The sequence below is a fragment of the Trachurus japonicus genome, chromosome 11, assembly GCF_045865225.1.
Source record: "Trachurus japonicus isolate A0001 chromosome 11, Traja_1.0".
Lineage (NCBI taxonomy): Eukaryota > Metazoa > Chordata > Actinopteri > Carangiformes > Carangidae > Trachurus > Trachurus japonicus.
The window spans coordinates 23,054,655-23,076,759 of NC_140917.1; the positions used below are offsets into that span (position 1 = coordinate 23,054,655).

At 43.6% G+C, this 22,105-nt stretch overlaps 1 protein-coding gene across 4 annotated transcripts in view; it reads right to left on the reverse strand.

The window, feature by feature from the left end:
- Positions 1-17,054, reverse strand: part of fam49al (family with sequence similarity 49 member A, like) — a 30,676-nt gene extending 13,622 nt beyond the window's left edge. Inside the window, exons 1-2 of one of the 4 annotated variants that reach the window (XM_085791917.1) lie at positions 16,521-17,054; positions 3,286-3,376 (exon numbers count right to left, since the gene is read on the reverse strand). The gene's annotated coding sequence lies outside the window, so the exon portion shown is untranslated. Of the gene's footprint in view, positions 1-1,710; positions 2,186-3,285; positions 3,377-16,520 lie in introns of those variants that run through there. The other 3 variants (XM_085791913.1, XM_085791914.1, XM_085791915.1) reach the window with 3 other exon arrangements.
- Between the last annotated feature and the right edge of the window lie 5,051 nt (positions 17,055-22,105).

Genomic DNA, 22,105 nt, shown 5'->3' on the forward strand with positions numbered 1-22,105 from the left:
TCAGTGGTTCCTGGTAAACTTCTTTAATCCCAATCAGGTCAGGCTGAGTGAACACAGGCCGTGAGGCATCATTCAAACTAGGGGCGGGCAAAACCACATGGTCTGGAGCCTTGACTGTAAATATTTCATTCAGTGTAAACATTATAAAGATTTAATAAAGGGCTGGAGCAAGCTGATACAGAAAATGGGCTATGTGATATTGCTGGACCATGTCTTGTTGAGAGTTGATGGTGGTGAGTGTTGTTTCAAATGAGCTTTGGTCATTGATGACAACATGCTACATCTTCAGGGCAGATAGCTCAGAGCGGCAATGAGTTGCTATCAGAAAGTGACGAGGCAGACTGGGGCCAGCGTGCTAACTTCAGCAGAGCAAAGGTCATGAAAGAGACGAGAGTTAACAATGGCTCTGCTCCACCACTGCAGTTGAGGAATGAAGCATGATTCTCTACTTGGTGAGCAACTAGCTGCAAAAGCTAACGCTGATACTAACAAATGGACAAAAAGCTCCTTTAATGCTAAAATGTTTAAAGAGGGAATTTAAGCAAAATGGCTGTTAAGGGATCAATTAGGGAGATTATTAGGAAGCCGTGTGTGTGTGTGTGTGTGTGTGTGTCTTACAGTAACACAAAAACCAAGTGAAACCCAATATTCGAAAATGACTCTCAGCTGTGCAAGTATGAAAGCCTCCCCCCTTAATCGCCCTCAATCGCCCACCCCCCTTCTCAATCATAGAGGCACTTTGGTAGCAGAAGGTAGACAGCTGCCAAGTTTCACTTCCTCTGCTGTACCCTCTGTGTTTATGTGCTATGTTAGCACACAGTGGAGACCTATCTGCTTCTCCCCGTGAGAATGATTTATGGCCAGAATTAGCATGTTTACGAGATGGCACCTTCCTGCTTAAAAAAAAAAAAACCTGGTCTTTTCACTGTTACTCAGCAAGAACGGTTGTTGCAATGCAGCACTGAGGTGCACATACGTAAGGAAGGAAGGGATGGACTTACACTGTCCAGTCGCTGACAGACAAGTACTGCATCTACTGTATTATTATGTCTCCTCTATCTACAAAATCTACTGGGAGGCTGAGAGAGAGAGAGAGCTGTGTGCTGAGTCACTGCTCTAACCTATGAGCATCAGTCCAAAGGTGTAAGTCTCCTCCTGACTTCTAGACCACCTGCTCCAAGATACACACTGAACGGACTCTATGAATATATGAATAACCGATTCATGTCTCCAGCCTGACAAGGTGATTGCAAAGGCAAAGTCAAAGATGGGATGTTGAGGTTCACATCAGAGCCTCGCGTGAAACAATGAAAGCTGTCTGACACATGAGTAGGTGTGTGTTAGCGGTAGCCGCACAGCGACCACACACACACACACACACACGCCAACACACATACATCGAGTCTGGAAGCAGCAGCATGCGGTCCATCCAGAGAGCAGAGCTCGGCTGATGGTTGCCAGGATACTGTTGGCCTGGCAATATCGTCTGCTCGTCTCAGCAGAAGACGTAAGGAGGGGTGGGAAGAAGAAAAAAAAAGGCATCCAGCTTGCACACACACACTCTGGGAGCTGATGTATCAATCTTTACTACTTGAACCCAAATCAGTTTAAGAAGACATGGTAAACACAAGCATGCCGTTCACAGAGAGACCGGCCAGCAGCCTCAGTCTCACACCTCTCTCCCCTTACCCTCTCTCATGAGTGCTTTACCTCTTCCTTTGTCCTCAGTTCCTTCTACCTGGTCTACTCTTCCTCCTCCAGTCCTCGTCTCGTCTCTCTGCTCTGTGAGATCGTTGCTGCGAGTAAATCCCAGGTTATCCCGGCTCAGAGCGATACCTGGAGTCCCACGGTGGCACCGGTTGCCACTCTCTGCTCTTCTTAGAAACTGATGTAAACTTCTGCTCTCACTCTTTCTCCCTTTGTCTCTCTCTCTCTCTCTGTGTATCTCCGTCCACTTCACACTTCTCTTTTTCAGTCATCTATTTTAAGGCCTGTGGTTTTCTCTATTTGCTCTGTGTGCTAGATGCTGCTCTTTTTGTTTTTCAACCTTGTTTTTTTTTTAGAAGGGTAGGCTATACCCCGCTCAGTGAGGAGGTTGGTATCATATTTTTTGATGTTGTCTACATTTCTGTCCTTGTCTTCTGGCTGTGTGGTGCTGATGTGTGTCCGTATCTCTCCGATTCATGTACAAACAGAGCAAACTCCGTCTCTCTTTTCGTGTCTGACGTCAGAATGGGTTCCTCAAAAATACCCCCTCCAGCTCTCCTCTCCGCCTCACTTCTCTATTTCACCACTCAGCAGCACTCTCCCGACTCCTCTGGCCTTGTCTTGTCACAGCACATTTCTGTTATGGTGCCATTCAGTCTCACTGGTGGCCCGGCTCTAAGTGGCAGAATGGGAAGGGGTGATCGGGCAGCGCAAACACATGCTCGCCTTTAGACTTAGATTGGGTCCATGATCTACATTACATAAAAGCCACCGGCTGGATAACAGACGGTGTGGTCATTAGGACATGGCATTCTGTGAATTAGGAAGTGCGTTTGGTGACCAGTGGTTGCAGTTTCTGTTACACGCAACCACACACACTGTTTGTAGTCAGTCAGCCAGCCAGCGTGAAAGTGGAGCAAAGTGCTGCTCTTATGCAACTGCTAAACAAGCGCACACAGCTCTCATCTGTAGTCTGGCAAGAGAAACCAAACCGACGGACTCCTCAAGTCTTAATAAAGACGCGGCTCGGCTCCCACATGGCGGCTGAAAAGCAAACCTGGTCCAGACTGGAAGCCATGCAAGCAGCAGAGCAAGGCCTCCCAGACTCCTTTCAGCTCTTAGTGAAAGATTCCTCCTGTTGCAGCCCAGGAGCTTCCTCGGTGTGGACTTAGTGAGGACAGAAAGAGCACTGCTCGTCTTTGCTCGGCCTAACCTCTATTAGCTCACCAATAATACCATCTGAACTCCCTTTCTCCATCTGTGTCTCTTTCTCTCTGCTACTAACCACAATGATATCCCTTTCTGCCACACACTGGCTGACTGGGTATTCACTCGCCTGTGAATCAAACCCATTCAGCAGCTCTACTGTATAGTTACATGGCATGCAGCGACTGCGTTCTCATCTTGCCTCTCTACCCATCACTGTTTCCTACTCCTAAATTGTCCATCCATCTTTCCTCTCCCCGGCTTGCCCATATGGTGTTTCTCTGCTGTGTCCTTATTTTTCAGCTGTTGTTCAATTTTATTTTCTTTCAGTTCAGTTTTTTTTTTTCCTCGCTCCTCATCTTTCATTCCTACCTTCGCTTGTGTTTATCCCTCTGGAACACTTCACTGCATCAACCAGGGCTTGTCAGCTCCACACGGTGGTTACAGCATCAGCACCCACCACCTGATGGACAGACAAACAGACAGACAGAGAGCAAAATTAACATAAAATTCAACTTTCTGTACAGTGTAGAGAAAAGTGTGTTGGTTTTAAGATGCACAGAGTCAGCAAGGGCAAAATAAATCATGCATGAACAACAAAAGGGCCACAAAGGGCAAATAAACATATGAGCTAAATATAGTGAAATGTAATTAGGCTAATGCATTTGCCTTGATTAGCCTCTGAGGTGAGGATGTGATTTTACTCAGCTAACCTTGCAGTCACTTGCAGTGAACTTAAACCACCCAGATTGAACTTGTTACTACATCTAATCATTTTCCAAGTGAGACAAACTGTGAGCACAGTTCTCAACATTATTAATTTGTTGTTTTTGTAGTGAACATGCTAACAAGCTAACATTCATTTGAAGCTCTGTTCCTGTTTTCCCTGTCTCTGGCTCTAAGATGCAAATTGCTCTTGCTAATCACGTTTGTCTGTTATTTTGTTCAAGGTAGTGTCCAGAGGAAATCAGCTGCTTGCAGGTAAACAGCACTAGAGCAATGAGTTTGAACCAAAAGTTGCAGACAATGACCCACCTGAAAGCAGCTAAAAAGATCATTAGAGCTATGGGGGACTTTAGATTTGGTGATAATTGTCTGTACGTGTCTTATTAAAATGACACATTTCAACTCTTTATTAGAGTGAGTTATGAGAACTGTGTGAGCCACTTCCATTCGTTATTTAAAGTTGAATGGTAACATTTGACCTCAATTATTATTAAATTATGTAGACTACACAATAGTCGTAAGATAACATAGATCATGATCAGAGACAAAGAAGTAGCTTCAGTCGAACATGATCACTATCACCCTTCCTATAGCTATAGCAGCTCAGTCTAATCTAAGAAGCAGGACTCTGCTTCTGTTGCTCCCATTTTAACGTTGTGATAATGGACAATGATCGTTAAGCTTATCAAATTTATTTTGCATCTATCACAACTCCAGCGTTGTCTTTCCCGCAGCCTGTTGTAACTATTAACACTGCTGCCGCTGCCCTTGCATCATCGAATCTCATCAGGAGAGAATGCAGACAGGAACGAGGCGGGGGCCTTTGAAGAACAGTTGCTAGGGAAACACAGCCTCCTATTCTCATGGCAACGTGTATAGTTGGGGTACTGTTCAGTGTTATCAATCACATGTGGATTGGATGGATGGATGAACTATACTTCCCTTAATCTCTTGAGTGTGTGGGACATTGCGGCATTGACTTTGTTGGGGGGGGAGGGGGGGGTCGTAAACTACATCATCCACTCGTAGAAATTGCATGTCCTCCACCTTACATAGCCAGTTTTGTTTTGACCACATGTTTCATTCAAGTAAATTGCCTAATGCTTATTGATTACTGCTCTCTGGGAGAGGGCAGAGGTCAAGCATTTCAACGGACGTAGTGAGGTCAAGAGGTGAAGACTTGAACTAAGACTTTTCATCTGAATTATGGTGAACTTCATCTTTTAAGTGAGATTGCTTCTATCCAAGTCTGAATTTATCTGCTGGGGTTTTCTGCTCTTTGACCTTTTGAACCAAAGGGGCACAGAACCTGTCATAAACACACATCACGGACATTTTCTCACATGCCAAGCCACAGTTGAAGTTGCTTAAAGTACAGCAAAACCATCAATAAAATCTATGCAGCTCTCTATGCAGCTGTTGCCATAACTATTAATGGTTTCACCAAATCAAATTGACAGCAGACATCTAAATTTACTCCAGCTTCAGGACCATGACGGGCCGGCACATTGCGATGGATTACCATTTTCAACTCTGCTGATCAGTTGAGTGCTTTAGTTTGCCATTTGAGCTCCATGCCACCTGTTTGCTCTCTCAGCACTGCTTAATCTGATCCATGCAAAAACTTCAATTCCCATATATGTACATACACAGCATCTGGGTATGAGATGCAACTCCGTACACATGGATCAGATTTAGGACATTCACATTTCCACTTTGATTCTACACGGTCAATATTAGAGGACAATCCGATCTGTGGCAGATTCATCTTTATCTTCATTATCAATTCATCTGCTGATTGTTTCCTAAATTCTAAATTCTGACTCTAAAATGTCAGAAATATTTGAAAGTCTATTACTACTTATTGAAATATAACATTGCAACATCCACAGATATTCACGTCACGGTCGCATAAGACAGAAAACTAAAACAATTACTCATTGATTTTCCCCTAATCGATTAATTAACAGGTCTACTCCGATGAAAATGTTGTCAATAGTAATAGCAGCAAGTGTGAAATTGACCCTTCTCATAAATGATCTGGTTAAATGCTCTATGATGCAACAGAAATGTAATTTCTTTTGAGGAAATGGGCACGATATAGAATATCAATCTCAGTTAGGAGGTGCCCCTGCGTGTTTGTTGTACAGTTCGCTCCTGCCATCACTGCTGTCTATCTTTATTCTGCAGCGCTCAAAGAGATTCATTAGGTTTGAGGGTTTATTCATCAGCTTGATGAAAATGTGTTGCTTACAGCTTGTTGCCATGTGTCCAAAGTCCCAGACTAAGGTGATATGGTAACAGCGAAGTCTGTGGCACTGTCTCACACTAGTGCTCCAAATTTTTCCATATTGTTGATTGTGATTGTGATATGGTAGATTTACGTAAAGGCCTTATCATTATGATTTACATCAATTTCATACTCATGAAACTGGCCTGTATGGAAACATCTGAACGGAGCTGAGTCTTGTTGTCTTGTCAGTGTGGATATTAAGTTTTTTATTTAAAGTCAGAAGTTATCAGTCTGATTCCAAGAAGACTTTGATCGACGCTTGCTGCTGTTTAATCATGAATGAGCGCCATGCTAATCAAAGTCTCGATAGTCTCCAGAGAGCAGACACTGTCAGAGCAGTCCGGTCGACTGAGGGGGACTGTCTTTAAAAGTACAGTGGCTGCTCTTTCAGCAACTTCAGAGCGGATGGTGAGAGTCAGAGGGTGTTTGAGGGGGGAGAAAGCCAGAGTTCACAAAGTCAGTGTGTGCAGACATCTGTCTTTTTTGTTGAGAGTCTGAGGTACTCAACTCATGTTAGTTCTGCTCACTGAACAGGTCCCTCTTTTTTTTTTAAAGAAGAGACCCACTGGTGATTATTCTCATTCTCCCTCTCTATCTCTTCACTCCTTCTCAACCTTTCACCCGCTCTCTCACCACACCCCTCTCTCCACCTCCTCTTCAGTCCGTTGTGCCTCTTTTATGCCGCCTTTCATTCACTCATCTTCTCACCGTACACCCTTTTGACCTCTTCCTCTGTTACTGTGTCTTTTATATGCTACCTCTACCCTTTCCCTCTCTTTGTTCCCAGGACATTCTCCCTAAAGATAGAGACGAGTGCAGGAAGCTGTCCTCCATCATGTTTTAAGAGAAAGAGGACGAAAAGAGGATGGATGTAGAGAGAACTAAACAGTCCAGTTACTCTTCCTTTTAGGAAGCAGGAGAGTTTTTTAAGCATTTGTCTATCAAAACTGCTGTAAGTGATGTTATGCTTATAGTGGTGGTGGGGTAGGAGGAAAATAGGTCATGATCATGCACAAGAACAGTTTTTTAGCAGGAGAGGAGAGGAGAAGGAAAGGAAAGGAAAGGAAAGGAAAGGAAAGGAAAGGAAAGGAAGGGAAAAGGAAGGAAAGGAAAGGCAGGGAAAGGAAAGGAAGGTAGGGAAAGGAAAGGAAAGGAAAGGAAAGGAAAGGAAAGGAAAGGAAAGGAAAGGAAAGGAAAGGAAAGGAAAGGAAAGGAAAGGAAAGGAAAGATGTGGGCTGACAAAGAGCCAGTTCAAGGAGTAAAATGGGAGGTGGCAGTGTCAGACTCAACTAGAGACCATTGCCAGAGATTGACCGCTGATGGAACACTACAGCCAATTTGCCTCAGGCTCACACACACACACACACACACACACACACACACACACACACAATTCATACACAATTATAGATACCGCCGTCCCTCGCTGAGGTGAGGAGGGAAGGAGAAGAAAAGGGGCGAGCGGCTGAGCGTGAGAGCGAAGGATGGAGTGGCAGAGAGCAAAAGAGAGAAAGAAAGAGAGAGAAATGGAAGGAGGAGGTTACGATTCTCCAGCATCACCCCTCCCCCCTCTTCTCCCTCCCTCTCTCTCTCTCTCTCTCTCTCTCTCACACACACACACACACACACACACACACACACACACACACACATATACACATGTACACACATGTACGCACAAGCTGGCTGAGTCTGAGTCCAGAGCAGCGCATGGTGCCTCATGAAAGGGCGATTGCAAATGAGCATTGTGATTCTGTGCTGCATGGCTGACAAAGAAATAGGGAGGACAGAGTGAGAGACAGAGAGAAAGATGGTATGGCATGTTTAAGCTGCACTCAAATCCATTTCTATTGTGTAACATGCTTCAGTGTGATCATTTTTCAAGTGAAATAAAAAAAAGAAACTGGGGCAGCAACTGAGGGATTTAATGGTTTATTTACTCACAGGTAAAGCCTGAGCTCTAATGTCTCTTAACTGTAACTGTGTGGATATTATAAAGGTTTATATGCATTAAACATTTAAATCTCTTATATACAATACCCTGTTTATCAAAGTATCTTAACATAATAAATTCTTGGTGAAATAATTAAGTTTCCACTGCTCTGTTTTCTTTATTTTTCTCTACTGCAGAGATTAATATATGCCTTTTTATTTAATATAGCCATTAATATTTGAAGACCACAGTTTGGCTCTGGGGCGTTTTGAACCTTGGAAAAGCAGAGTTGGAGAAATTAAAGCCTTGGATTTCAGCTGTAAGAGCAATTTCCTCTTTGTGCTTCAGCTGTCAGAGGATGGATGGCTGTAAAGCGAGCTCTTGTTATCTTTATTTGTGATGTGCGATGCCAATTAGCTACCATCAAAGGGAGCACTATGGGCTCTACATGTACTTACAGGGGCATTGTGATGTATTATGTGTAGATATTTTTGCAACCCCACTTTCCCTGTCCTTCCCTGACCCCCTGCTGTCTGTAAACAAAGGATGAAGCGATATACAGTACGCCTGGCCCTGTACACACAGTCGCTCTTTGTCCCACATAGAGTGCTTACACTCTGATTTTTATGCTTCGGGACTTGTGTGTGTGTGTGTGTGTGTGTGTGTGTGTGTGCATGTGTGTGTCTGTGTGTGCATTTGTCCAAGTGTACAAATTCATTTCAAAGAGATGAAAATAAAACTGAGTTGAAATGATGTTGATCGAGCTTGAATTATATCGTGTGCAACATTGAACTGAGTGAATCAGATTTACACTGAGTTGTTTTGACTTAGATTAACCAAACTAAACATACAGATTTTTTTTTTTTTTTTTTTACCTTTTTAAGAGAACAGTATTCTGCACTGGGACAACAGGGCAGCTGTAATGAGGCAAAACATTGTTTCTGAGGTTCTGAGGTCCGAGTTGAGGTTAGGATTGTGGGATTGAGTTGGGAGTTTGTGTTTGTCTGTTCACAATGAATGGAAGTCAGTACAATTCCCTAACAAGGATACCTGCGGAAACACTGTTGGTGTTTGTGCGTGTGCGTGTGTGGTGCGTGTGTGTAAAAGAGAGAGACAAGGACTATCATAAAACAGTACATAAAGGCAGTTTGACTTCCACTCGCTGGCGTCTCACTGTCTTCTCTATCCTTCAACTCTCCTTCACTCTTTCAGTCCATTTATTGTCCGCCTGTCTCTCTCTCTCTCTATCTTTCTCTCTCTGTGCGCTTCCCTGCCAACGTCTTTAAATGCATATACATCAGCCAATGTTCTCCTCTCTAAACCGAGCTTATCCTTTGTTTCACAGCTCATCCTCTGTCATTCAGTCTCTTCATGTCTGTACCTCTAAACTCCATACTCCAGGTTTTTTAACCTCTCACCACATCTATTGGAAAGTAGCTGGTAGTATTGATACAGAGAGAAAACAAGACATGAGAGAGACGAGTATGAAATGCATTGTGTCTGAAGCACGAACAAGCTGTGCATGTGTGGCACATTTTTTTCAGCCCACTGAATCATGGTCCACTTTTCTGTATTTTCAGCCAATACAGTGTGTCTGATGTTCTGCTGTTTTACTGGTTATAAAAAACCAAGCCATTGAGGCGGTGGTTAGCTCAGTTGGTAGAGCACCCGCCCCATGTGTTGAGGCTATAGTTCTCACTGCATGCGGCACTGGTTCGAATCCTGCGTTGAGCGGCCCTATCCTGCGTGCCATTCCCCCCTCTCTGCCTCCCATTTCCTGTCTCTCTCTCAACTGTCCTGTCCATTAAAGGCGAAAAAGCCCCCCAAAATATAAAAAACCAAGCCATTCAGAGTGCTTGTTTGGAGGGATTAAGAATGGCAACATAATGTATGTGTCAATGTCAGAGAATTATTGACAGAAATGGCATCATTACTGTAACGAAGAAGTTCAATACACCTGCACAAGTTATTGTAAGTTCCCCTCAGTTGCTCCGCAACCAATATCACAGCTTCATCAGCAGAAGTCAGATTGAAAGGGGGGGGGGGGGGGGGGGGGGTTCTGAGTCAGATTTCCATGCTCTAAAATAAATATTTTTGTTTATTCAACAGTAAAAACAGAATATTGTATTTGGTTTGTAGAACATACTGAATACCATTACAATCTGTAAAAATTGGGACATGGCATCTGTCTCAATCCCTCAGCCACAGCACATGACCACAGAGAATGAATGAATGGGCTGACCTCTGACCCCAGCGTGACCTAGAATCTATATTCAGCACTGTGCGTCAAAGTCGTCTACCCTCTACATACCAGGAAGAGCCGCATGTCCTTGAGGCAATGCTCCATCACACTGTGCTGCAGTGTGTCTCACATAGCAGAAGATGCGGTGTTACACTATTATCTGTCCCACAGGGAGGGGAAGGATAGCAGCAGCAGCTCTCAAGTAGGCTATAGGAAATTGGCTGCAATGTAAGGTATGGGCTCAAGCTGACACCGACAAAAAAAAATTAATTGATCGAACACAACAAGAATGAACTAAAAGAGAGTGCGTTTGGGAAGTGGTGATGGATCCCTCCTGTGAAAAGTTTGAAATCTTGGCTGTTATCGTGATTACTGTGATTTATTTCTGTCCAATGATTTATTTTTGAGTTACATGCCTACTCTACTCTTTCTTTGTTGTTTGATGGAAAAAAGAATTATATATATAAGGCAGATAACTCCTCACTGACTCGAGCAGAGCTAATTAGTGAGCATATGTGTGTGTGAATAGAGAACGGGGGAAAGATAGTGTATGGTCTCACAAGCCTGATCAAACACTGAGCACTAGCATGGTTGCCAGTATCCCAGTGTGCCTATGGCAGATCTGGCATACACACATGAGAGCAGACACACACACACACACACACACACACACACACACACACACACACACACACACACACACACACACACACACACACACACACAAACAGACAGTAACATACAAAGACATGATGAGAACTGCCCATTCACTAAACCCCCGTCCTCCCTAGTTACTGTTGCTAGGGTTGTTGCTAAGTTTTCGCGACTTATGAAATGATAGGCTTACTTGATTTACCACCTGAAACTTTTATCCTCACTTTTTTGAAAGAGTGAGTCTTCAATTTCACAGAGGCTGATAAAAGCTAACTTTTCCTGTTTAGCTGCAAACACCGACTTTGCCACCTTGCTTCACCCATTAGCACTGTAGCTATAAGTTAGTTGGCCGGACTTGCTAACAAGCCTTGTCAACTATGTGTTGAGGAAATGTAAAAAAAAAAAATCTTTAGGTCAAACTTGAGGTTCGTCTCATCCATCAAAGGCTGCATTTAAAGACCATCAGCCACGTGCCTTCAAATGCTGCAGAGAAATGTGTCCTGTCAAGAATCCAATTGGTAGATCCTTTGTAGACCAAACTAGCCCAAAAGAAATTACATAACAGTGATGAATCACTTTTAAAAAGAGAATATAGCACACTCTGCAAATGAAAGAGTAGGTAACCATTATCCTCCATAGTCCAGACTGCTACTCTGGTCATTCCAGTTTAGCTTCCGTGTGAACACAATCAGCAGCACGGACACACATACATACTTCCCTAACAAAATATCACTCTATCATTAATCTCTATCAGGAAAGGTGACTGTGAGTGTGTTTACCTTGAGCCTCAGTAACCAAACACCTGGTTATGTTATCCAGCAGAACTTATTAAGAGAGCTGCAGCTTCAATTGAGATAACATCGCTAAGTAGATAATTTGCCTCTTCACTTATTACACACTAATTGTAATACTGTCTCGTTTCCGCTCCTCTCCTCCTGCTCTGCTGTCTTTAGCCTTCTACTGGTCTAAATTGGTTTCACCTTCCCACTGAACTGGGTGTATTGATCGTAAATATGGACAGAGAGCGGCGGGCATTCAGACTATTTATTGATATTAGTGGGGAGCGATTGATCTGATCGAAAGACAAGACGCCATGGCACTGTTTGAAGTCCTCAGAGAGCAGATCCTATAGGTAATATGATTACATTCACAAATTACATTCAGAAATTCCTCATCCTCTTCTAGAAAGAGAGAGTTAGACAAGTCGAGTCATGTCTGGTTAGAAGAGGACGTAGAGGATTCGCTGAGGCCCGTCTCTGTGTCTCACTGGATGTAATATCACACATTTCAAAGTGTTTCAGCAGGACACCCATAACAAGGACGATAACAGAGTTTAATGGGACTTTTCAGTGGTTTCCACAAGTGCCATCTAACATTGAGAGTTAGGTAATATGATCGAAGAGTTATCTGATCTTGGCTTCCCTTGTCATGGAGAATTAAATCAAAATATCTTCTAAATCTATTTTCTCACTGACTCAGCTCGTTGCTTCAAAGATGTATTAAATTAGAGAATCCCACATTTCAAAACTTGTTAGTCAAGATTAATCCAAGTGTCCTTAAATTTCATTTCTTTTAAAACTAGTGGATTAGTGAATTAGAGGATTTCAATGTCTTTTTTTTCTTCTTCGTATTTTTTCTGAAACCAAGTGTTTTATTGCCAGCTGTAAGGGATCAGTATTCCTCTTTGTTTAAATATACTGTCTTTTTGAATAAGTTTTTGGTTAGATGACCAAACGGCCTGTGGTTAACACAAGCTCAATAGAATTTCATGTTTTTAGGTCTACAACGTAAAATACATTTGTACATTCCCTCCGTCATGATTCCTTTTTAAAGCTTTTAGTGAACTTTAGAGATACTGTAAGACCCAGTATCCGGTCTGTGTGCTAAACTGCTAGTTGGAGCTTTATATTTAAAGACAGACGTGGGTTTCATAATTAGACAACTGTTATGTTTACTTCCCAAAATATCAGGCACTGAATTCATGCACAGGCAGCAGCACCACTTTCAGTACAAGTTGTACATACTGAATATTCTAAGATATAGCTCTGTGTATCATATATCTGGACCTGTCTTCACTTCTCCGTGCCATTCATTACTTTCCCCAGTGTTCCTTTGACAGGATCATCTCTGCTCCGAAGGAGTAATCCCTAATTCCTCACAATAGGGGATTTAAAACCCTAAGATTACCAGGTAGAGACGGATCACATCTCAAATTCCTAAATGAATTAAGCCCCGCATACAATACTAGATCCAACCTCTCATCTCCAAAAGGAAAACAAAAAGAACATCAACAGCAAGCATGCAAGCTAAAGTGACAGATGTTTGAATGGCAGATGTTGCTGCTGGACAGATGGGTCGGCCAGTCAACAAGATTAGAATTGTTGAGATAAAACGGGGATTGCTGGGTGTTTCTGCAGAAAACCAGTCGGACCACATGCACAAACATATGGACGATGTTGTAGTCATCAAAGGATTGACTGAAACATGGTTGTCCATCCACTTATCTCTAGCTTCAAAATGAAGGCATATTGTGGGCTTATATACCATCCAAGTATGGCATGGTCAAGTTTGCAATTAGCTCTTCACACAGGCTGAAAAATGCTCTTTCAGGTTGTTGGATTAGCATCTTCAGCTTCAAAATGTTTTGACGAAACCCCTATTCAGGAATGAACCCACGACACTTTGGAGTTGGCCGCACTATATGCGTCACTCATCTGCCTTGTTCATAGTGTCAGTAGAGGTAATGCAGCAGCCTGAACAACGTCTTGTTCAGTGAGGGCTTGAGGAGATCATTACACATCATTACACCTGCTGGGTTGTGTTGACAGTGCCTCTCTCAAAGTGACAAATAGTGAGAGAAGCAGCAAACGAGACCAGCATTACCCATCTTTGCCTCCCCCCCCTCTCCCTCTGCTCCTCCTTTTCCCATACTTCAATCTTTATAAACCACCATCTTCTATTCCCAGTCCCTCAGCATGTAATAACTGACATGCTGGAGCCATAAGGTTACACACTTCTTGAGTGTGAAATGCATGTCATCATGTGGAATGAAGTGTAGCTGTGAACTTGGGGTAATTGCTGTGATAACATGGACACGTAGTCCTATTTGCCTGTACATGTTGCTGAGGAGAAAATGTTGGGGTACATAAGGTGATGTAGATGTTGCATTAAGAAAAATACACCCAACCCCCACTCCTGTCTTCTGCCTTGTCAAACTTGATAATCCTGACACATGTTAAGGGGCAGCCTAATAAGATTCTGCAACTCATATGGACGGAGGAAATGGGACAATGTGAGACACACAGAGCACACTAATCCTCTGCAAGACAGCAGGACAGAACGCTGGAAGACGCCGCCACATGCTATCAACACCATTTTGCGGTGAGCGTTTTGACTGGAGGAGGGAGAGCGAAGTGACAGAATGTACCAGGGTGATAAAGGCTGATTGGAGCGGCTCGGAAAGAGCGCAATCCTTGAGATCAGGGATGAATTAATGAACATTTGAGTTAATGATGGAGCGGGAGAGATGAATAGAGAGGATGGACGAGGAGAGGTACTGACAGACAGAAAGAGAGAGAGAGAGAAGGAGGGGGTGTGAGACAAAGACTGTCAGAGAAGGAACGAGGAGGAAATGCAGACGGGCATGTTTCTATGGGCGCGCAGGAAAGATTTGGGGTGAGGGAATCTTGCATCATCACAGCCGGCCAATGAAAAGGCTTGGTTAAAATGTTCAAAGGGAGTGTCCTAGCAACAGCAGAGTAAATACCATAGCAGCCACCATTCCATCTCAGACCGGAAAAAAGCCCCTACCACACACACACACACGCACACATGCACGGATAACATACACACACAACATACACACACATTGATTAACACAATCGTGAACTAGAGCACAAACATGTTGGCTGTGTCAGTGCACCTTCCTGTTTATTCATACATGTAAATGGGTTATAATCTACATATATTTATTCATGACCACATCGTGTGCAGCTGTATAGGAGCGTTTCAAAATCCATATATCACTCACTGTGTGTAAACATGTTTGATATGACAGTGATGTATTATAATAAGAATCCAAATGAATTTATCTCTCTCTGCCTATACAGTACTTACAGGCATTGTGATAAATGTGCAAGATACAATATTACATGTAATTCTACAGATGAAATACATAAGTAGCCTATGTATGAGGACATGTACACAAAGTACATTTATTTTGTATCATTATTTATGATGAAAATGATGCACATTTCATTATCTGCATTGACAAATGTAAATACAATACACTCATACACATGTATATACTGTATGTTTCTGCATTGTTTCTGTATATAGCCCATGTATAGCTATGTGTGAGACATACAACCACTGCGTGTGTGTGTCACAAAAGTCAACATGGCAGTAAATCATCAGTTAATCTACTCATATGGATTATAACCAGAGTCAGTAGATTACAGGGGGATAGACAGGGAACAGATCTTTCAATTACATACACCTCTCCTGTCCGTTTCCCCCTCCCTCCCTCCCTCCCTCCCACCTGCCCGTGCACACAGTGTACTTTGCCGTACTTTCTTTTTCTTCCTCTCCATTTGTCCATCTCTCCATCCTCAGCATCCCTCTCTCATTCCCTCTCCCTGTGCTCACACAAAGAAGACCTGCAGAGTCACATGGTAGCACAGAAGGTACAGCTTCACCCTTCCTGCTCTCTCTCTTAGTCTAACAACCCCATGGAGCCCCCTCTCCTCCATCACATCTTTTTTTTTTCCACATTTGAAAGAACTCCTGAAAAGCCTAGGACCTCATTCATTCATCCCTCCATTCAGCTTTTTCCTCCCTCCCTCCTTCCCTCATTCCCTCCTCCCTGTTTTCCACTCTAGTCGCATGCACCCACCCCTTCTGATCAGCGGTGTAATCTGGGGCTATTGTTTTTAGCAGGCTGTTTGCAGAGACAGCTTGCACTGGCACACACACACACCTCAAACACCTACTTCACTGTGTGACTGAACACCTTTTCTACTGTTGCTAGCCATTCCTGATGTAATATGTGTGCGTTAATGGAGCAGAAGAGGCGAGGGGGGATGCTTGACATGCAATTTATCCATATTGTCCACAGAACACTCCAATGCATCAATGTGATATATGATGCATGTGCTGTGATGGTTCTAGGTCACCTGTGTCCTGTGACCAAACCGTCATCCATCAGTGAAAATACACACACAGACACACACACACTTTAAAACACACATGAGCATTTGTGGACATTGAGTCCTGGTGGATTCCTGCCTATACACAGAGGAAGAATAGATCCTTGCTGAGGTGTGTGTGAACGTGTGTGTGTGTGTGTGACTGTGACTGTGACTGTGGCAGTGACCGTGCCGCTCTGTCTAAACACTGCAGTGAAAAAGAAACCAGCCCCAGTTGACCAGCCCCACAAGGGTTTCGATGTGGTTTGACCAAAAAATGCAACGCTCCCTCCCCACAGGCGAGACCCTGAGCCACGCTACTCCTCCACATCCACTCCATCCACCCACGGGCGACGGCACCGTGGCTCAGCCGAAATCACCCGTCACCCACCAGGCTCCATGCATACAGTCTAACCCACATCCATCCTCCATCCTCTCCTCCTCAGCCTCCGTCTCCAGCTCACAGCCTCTCCTTTTAGGTGCAGGGTGGGACTCCCTGGACTCTCCTTCCTGCTAAACGGATGGAGCGATTAAAGCGAGAGAGAAGAGAAAAAGAGCGTTGGCTCAGCTTACCGGCTGGGCGTGCAGGAGGGGAGGATGATGCCTCTGACTCTGCTCTTCCTTTCCTTCTCTCTGGACCGAGGTGAAGCAGAGATGGATGCAGAGGGAACAAAAGAGGAAGGACAAAGGGCAAAAAAAAAGGAGATAAAATGCAGACACTGGGAGCTGGTGAGCGACTGAGAGGCAGAGGATGCAAAAAAAATAAGAGGAAAAAGTCCCTGTGTTGCTTTTCTCTCTCTTCCTCCGTGAGGATCCTTTATTCTTGTGAGCCAGAGGGCTGTGGATTCACCTAAACACTGAGCACACGCACTGCCTCACGCCACACAGCCCTCCCTCTCTCTCTCTCTCTCTCTCTCTCTTGCTCTCTCTTGCTCTCTCTCTCTGCACTAAAGACAGCAGCTGTTGGTCTATGAGAAATAGAACACTATGTCCCCCCTCCCTCTCCCCCTCTCCCCTTCTCCTCCTACCTCGCTCGCTCACAAAGACCCCCACCACACACACACTCACATTTGCCATGTCCTCACAACACCCCCTCCCCCTTTGACTGACATCTCCCACTAGCCCGCTGGCAATAAGAGGAGGGGGCACTACCCTGTGTGTGTGTGTGTGTGTGTGTGTGTGTGTGTGTGTGTGTGTGTGCTGCTACTGCTGTGCATTTGTGTATGTGCTGCAGAGTTGTATTGTGTTTGACATTGTTTCAGCAGCACAGTGACTTTTTCTGTCCACACGGTGTGAAAATGAATCATGGTGAGTAAGGATGTGCATCAGGGTATTTTTGCAAACTGTGTGGGTGACTGTCGATTCGCTACTGTGCTGCAGAGAGGAAGGAAATTCACATTATTTGTGGTTGTTAGAAGCATGAAGGTGTTTATATTTACTGTAGAACAAACTTCACACACACTGCCTCAAAGCACAAATGAGCTGACATTTATGAGATGCTGAGTATGATGGACGTTTTTTTTTTGACGATAAAAGGTAAACTGTGTGTGTGTGTGTGTGTGTGTGTGTGTGTGTGTGTGTGTGTGTGTGTGTGTGTGTGTGTGTGTGTGTGTGCTGTATCTGTCTTTCTGTCAGAGAGAATTTGGGATGATGAAAACTCCATTTACTTACTTTAGGGTCGCAGCCAGGACATAAGGGCATGGTTAAATGAGCCATTGCTAAATTGTCACTTTGTGTGTGTGTGTGTGTGTGTAGGGGGTGGGTTTGGGGGGGAATGTGTGTATTGTACCCGGACCAGTACTATATGGCAGCCCACCCGGGGGGACAGGGAGACAGAAAAAGGGCTGAAGACCAGATGCTGCCATACCATAGACTGCTCCTCTATAGTGTGAGTTGGGGCCAAATTTAGGGCAGAGTCAGGTTATATGACCTGGTGCCCTTTAAATAATTGGGTTACATGTGTGTAGTTGGGGACAGAACAGAGGGGGTTAGTTGATGAACTCTGTCCTTTGCGGCCATTATAGGCCGACTGGTCAAATGAACACAAGAACACACATCTGAATAAGACAATGTTGATATCAGACTCTATAATGTGTACATTTAACTTCACCTCTCATTATTTCCGCTTGAAAACTAGACTGTCAATGCAGAGTTAACACGAGTTGAACTTTAGCACAGCCCATCAAAAGAAAAGTCACTTCTTGATGTCTGTCAAAAAAAAGGACAGAAAAAAACCCAGTACTACAGAGCATGAAAGAAAGTCTGTTGCCAACAATACACTGTATAAAATAAGCACAGACATGCTGCAATGTGACCTCAGTCGGTCACAAGGAAATACTAGGAAATACAACTGTCTGTGAAATCCACTGAATAGAAAATTAGCATGCTAGTGGTTGAAAACAGCCCTGAGCTAGCTGTGGAGGTTAGCTTTTAGCCACTTGAATTATATGTTATTATCACAAAAAATGTAACTTGTCAACAGATTAGGTTCATGTGTAGCAAAGCCAATTTGGCACATCAGTTACATGCTCTCTGTTGAAGCTAAATGGCAGAGGGGGCGTCAAATGACTAACAATAAATGTGGGCCTTCCTGTTTTTGTGGCTGTGTATGAGAAGTGGTCCTAACTGCAACTTTCACATCACCAAACACTGCCCAACATTACTAAACAGGCTAAAGACAGACCATTAACCATAGTTTCATTTTTACTTCAACTTCCCTGTGATACCACATTATTAACACTCTGCAGACAATTAAGGAATGTAAGTCACAGTAGAAAAGTGAGCAAAATGAATTAAACAGGGCCCAAACCACAGAGGTAGGCTACAATATACTGTATTGAGCACACATTCAAATAAAGTTTGAATTAAAGGGGAACTATGCAAGTATGGTCACTTTTCCGCTGTTTTGCTAACCCTCCTCCTGGCCATGTGCATATGTTTTCAACGTCGCCAGCGAGAATCAATCAGTATTGCGGTACATAACGTTATATATCTATACGATTTTACGACGTGTAGTCCTATCCATCGTAAACAAGAGATTAGCCTACTGGACCACGGGGCACGTTTGTGTTGTGGTGCTGCTGAGACGAGAGCTGGAAGGCAGAGAGCCTCCATTCTCCCCGTAACAAGTTACAAGTCATTTATTTAACCATCACAATTACTCTGAAACTGTTTAGTTAAGGTAAAAAAATCTTGTATAGTTCCTCTTTAAGGGTCTGAGTTGACTTCATATACCAGAATGCACCTGTCTTTTTTGTAGCCTATCCCAGAGGAAGGGGCGCACAGAAACAGAGTGGTGCTGCAAAGGTTGACACCACCCTGGAAAACTGAGTGCAGCAAAGATAGAGGGAGGGTAAAGAGGTGGTGACAAGATTTTAAACAAATGGAGAATTATTTTGTAGTGGCGAGGGAGTACTTTGGCTTTTTAGCACATTTACTGTAGCACACACTTGGACGAGTGTTTGCCTCCAGACAGACGTCAGATTAAGCAAAGGAATGGTGGAGAAGCTACGTCAGAGAGCTCTACATGAGTAGGAGGTTTATTATGAGGCGGGTGTGATGCTCATTTTAATGATGCACACCTCAGTCTGCCATGATCTTGTGTTCAGTATCCGGCTCCCCAAATGTGGAGTGAGCTTCCCGCCTCAGTCGGGTGATGCAGACAGAAAATCTCTTTCTAGTATCACCCCCCTGAAACCTCATTCCTCCTCGCTGAGTTATGGGTTTGATCTGTTTGTTTTCATCACTTTTGAAATGTAAAGTGCAACTGTTCAGCAAAAAAACTGTGGGTCTGCATGAGATGAATGGGTCTGTCCTGCTGCTGCAGTCTGCCAGGATATATTCAAAACTATGAGGTTTCAGCAACAGACAAATGGTCACATCTGATGTTTGTGGTGCTCAGCAGTTTAATCATAATGGCCCGTGGTCTCTGCAGGGCGTTTCAACCAGTCAGATCAGACACTCGTATGACTGTGTGACCCCCCACCATCTTACCAATGAGATCAGTGTCGCTGCTCTAATTTCTTCCCTTGGAAAAGACTCCAACATCGACTGAGATCATTTATTAATTCAGTGGATCAGAACCTGGAAGCTTTTCAAACAATGAAATACCCCAGTTTCACAGCTATAACAAGCATCACCACCCCTACTGACTCAAATATGCACAGACCAGATGTTCTCCTTGGAACAAGAGAGAGGGGGTTGGTGGTGGGGGGGAGTTTTGTCTGTTGTCTGTGAATAAACACTGTCTTTGATGTGAGGCCTTGTATTGAACCCTCCTGACCAACTGAACTCTGACTAAAAGATAAATTGTTCACATCTCACCACACCATGAAATTCAGTTCTGTACGCTGTTAGAGAGCAGACCCACACCAGTGTCCTGATGTGTGTGTGTGTGTGTGTGTGTGTCTGTATGTCTGTGTGTGTGCCAGATTGAACAACAGATACCGCAGACCCCAGCTGAGACACATGATCATCATCTGATCTGAGGGTGTTGCCCTGAAAGACGGCGGTTGTACAGCGAAGGCGACTGAAAATGAATAAATAACATGTATCCAAGGATACTGAAGGAGGATGGTGAGTAAGTCAATTTGCATAAGCTCCTTGTTAAAGTTTGCCTCCACAGAAACCTACTGTACACTGTCACTAAGCACATAAATATAAAATAATGATAGCTTAGTCTTTCATTAACTTGCACAGAGGTACCTGTCTCGTGCTCTTTATCTAAAACCACAAGACTCTTTAACATCACCTCAGCTGTGAAATTGAAAGCATTTTCAGTTAGATTTTTTTCTTATTGATAATAAGATAAAATAAGAGAAGAAACTGCCTTTTCAACACTCATCCTGCAACATGTGAAAGTGCAAGAGAGATATAGAGGTTTTTTATTTAAAATATTAATACCTGAGCATTATTGCCAACCAGGATAAGGTGGAGCACCTTGGATTATTCATACAGTGTCTATTATTTTTTAGGTCAATTGTCCCATCTTGCTTGCTATTGCATGAAAGGCAGACACTGAATATGGTGTGTGTGTGTGTGTGTGTGTGTGTGTGTGTGTGTGTGTGTGTGTGTGTGTGTGTGTGTGTGTGTGTGTGTGTGTGTGTGTGTGTGTGTGTGTGTGTGTGTGTGAGCTTGTCCTCAGGTGAGTTTAGGCTCCATAAAGGCTTCTTTTATGACTTATGAGGGGAAGTAAAGTGCAGTAGTACCATAAAGCTGAAACACCATGAAAGAGCAACATGGAGTGAGAAAATAAAAGCTGAGAAGACTGATTTTAGGAGGATTTTATACGGACATACAACGTTTTACAGAAGAAATATTTTGGTCTTGGTTTGAAGGAACAGGATTGTTAATTGATTTTATAATGAGACTACATGCTCAGAGGTGTCTAGCCATAGTGTTAGCATTCCCCAATAAATCAATTTTAAAAAATTGAACAAACAGAAATCCCAGGGTTTAATGAGTGATGTGAGTGTTTCATCCCACAAGACTTCAGGGGCTGCTGAGTGGATGTTTCAGCATAGCTTTTCCAACTGGTGATGACGGATTAAAGTACACTTTTCCAAAGGTACAGTAGCCTCACTGAAAGCCATAATGATTGTCCGGGTCCAGGTGGACCAGAGCATATTGGTAGGCTTGCATACTGGCCCTGCGTCACTTAGGTCTTGCTGCTTGGCTTCATGGGAGACACAGAGTTAGCAGGTCTCCTCTGAGCTGTACTAGAGGTGCAGGCTCTCAGGACTTAGGTATTGTACTGGACCCTGACAAGGAAGCTAAGCCTTGGCTCATCTTCCACTCGTCTGGCCAATCAACCATCACATATCTTATTTTTTATAGCTCTCCGTTCCAGTCGTAGCAGTTTAAGAGATCATAAGTTCTTAGGCGATGTTCTTCATCCAAAATCAGTCCTGTCTGGCTGCAGCAATCCATAAATCTCTTGGTATTTCAGTTGACTGGCCCATCTATCTGCATCACTTTCCACTTGTAGTCCATTGCAGACTTGGAATGGACAGGTCATGTTGTTCTCTCAGCTCAAACACAACCTTCAGCTTCTCCTGTTCACAGCACAAGCTAATTGATTTCAGTGAATTCAGATGTTGGTATAAGGTGAACTGCTAACAGCAGGCTTTGACGATCCCTGATAGGAAGCTTGAGTTGAT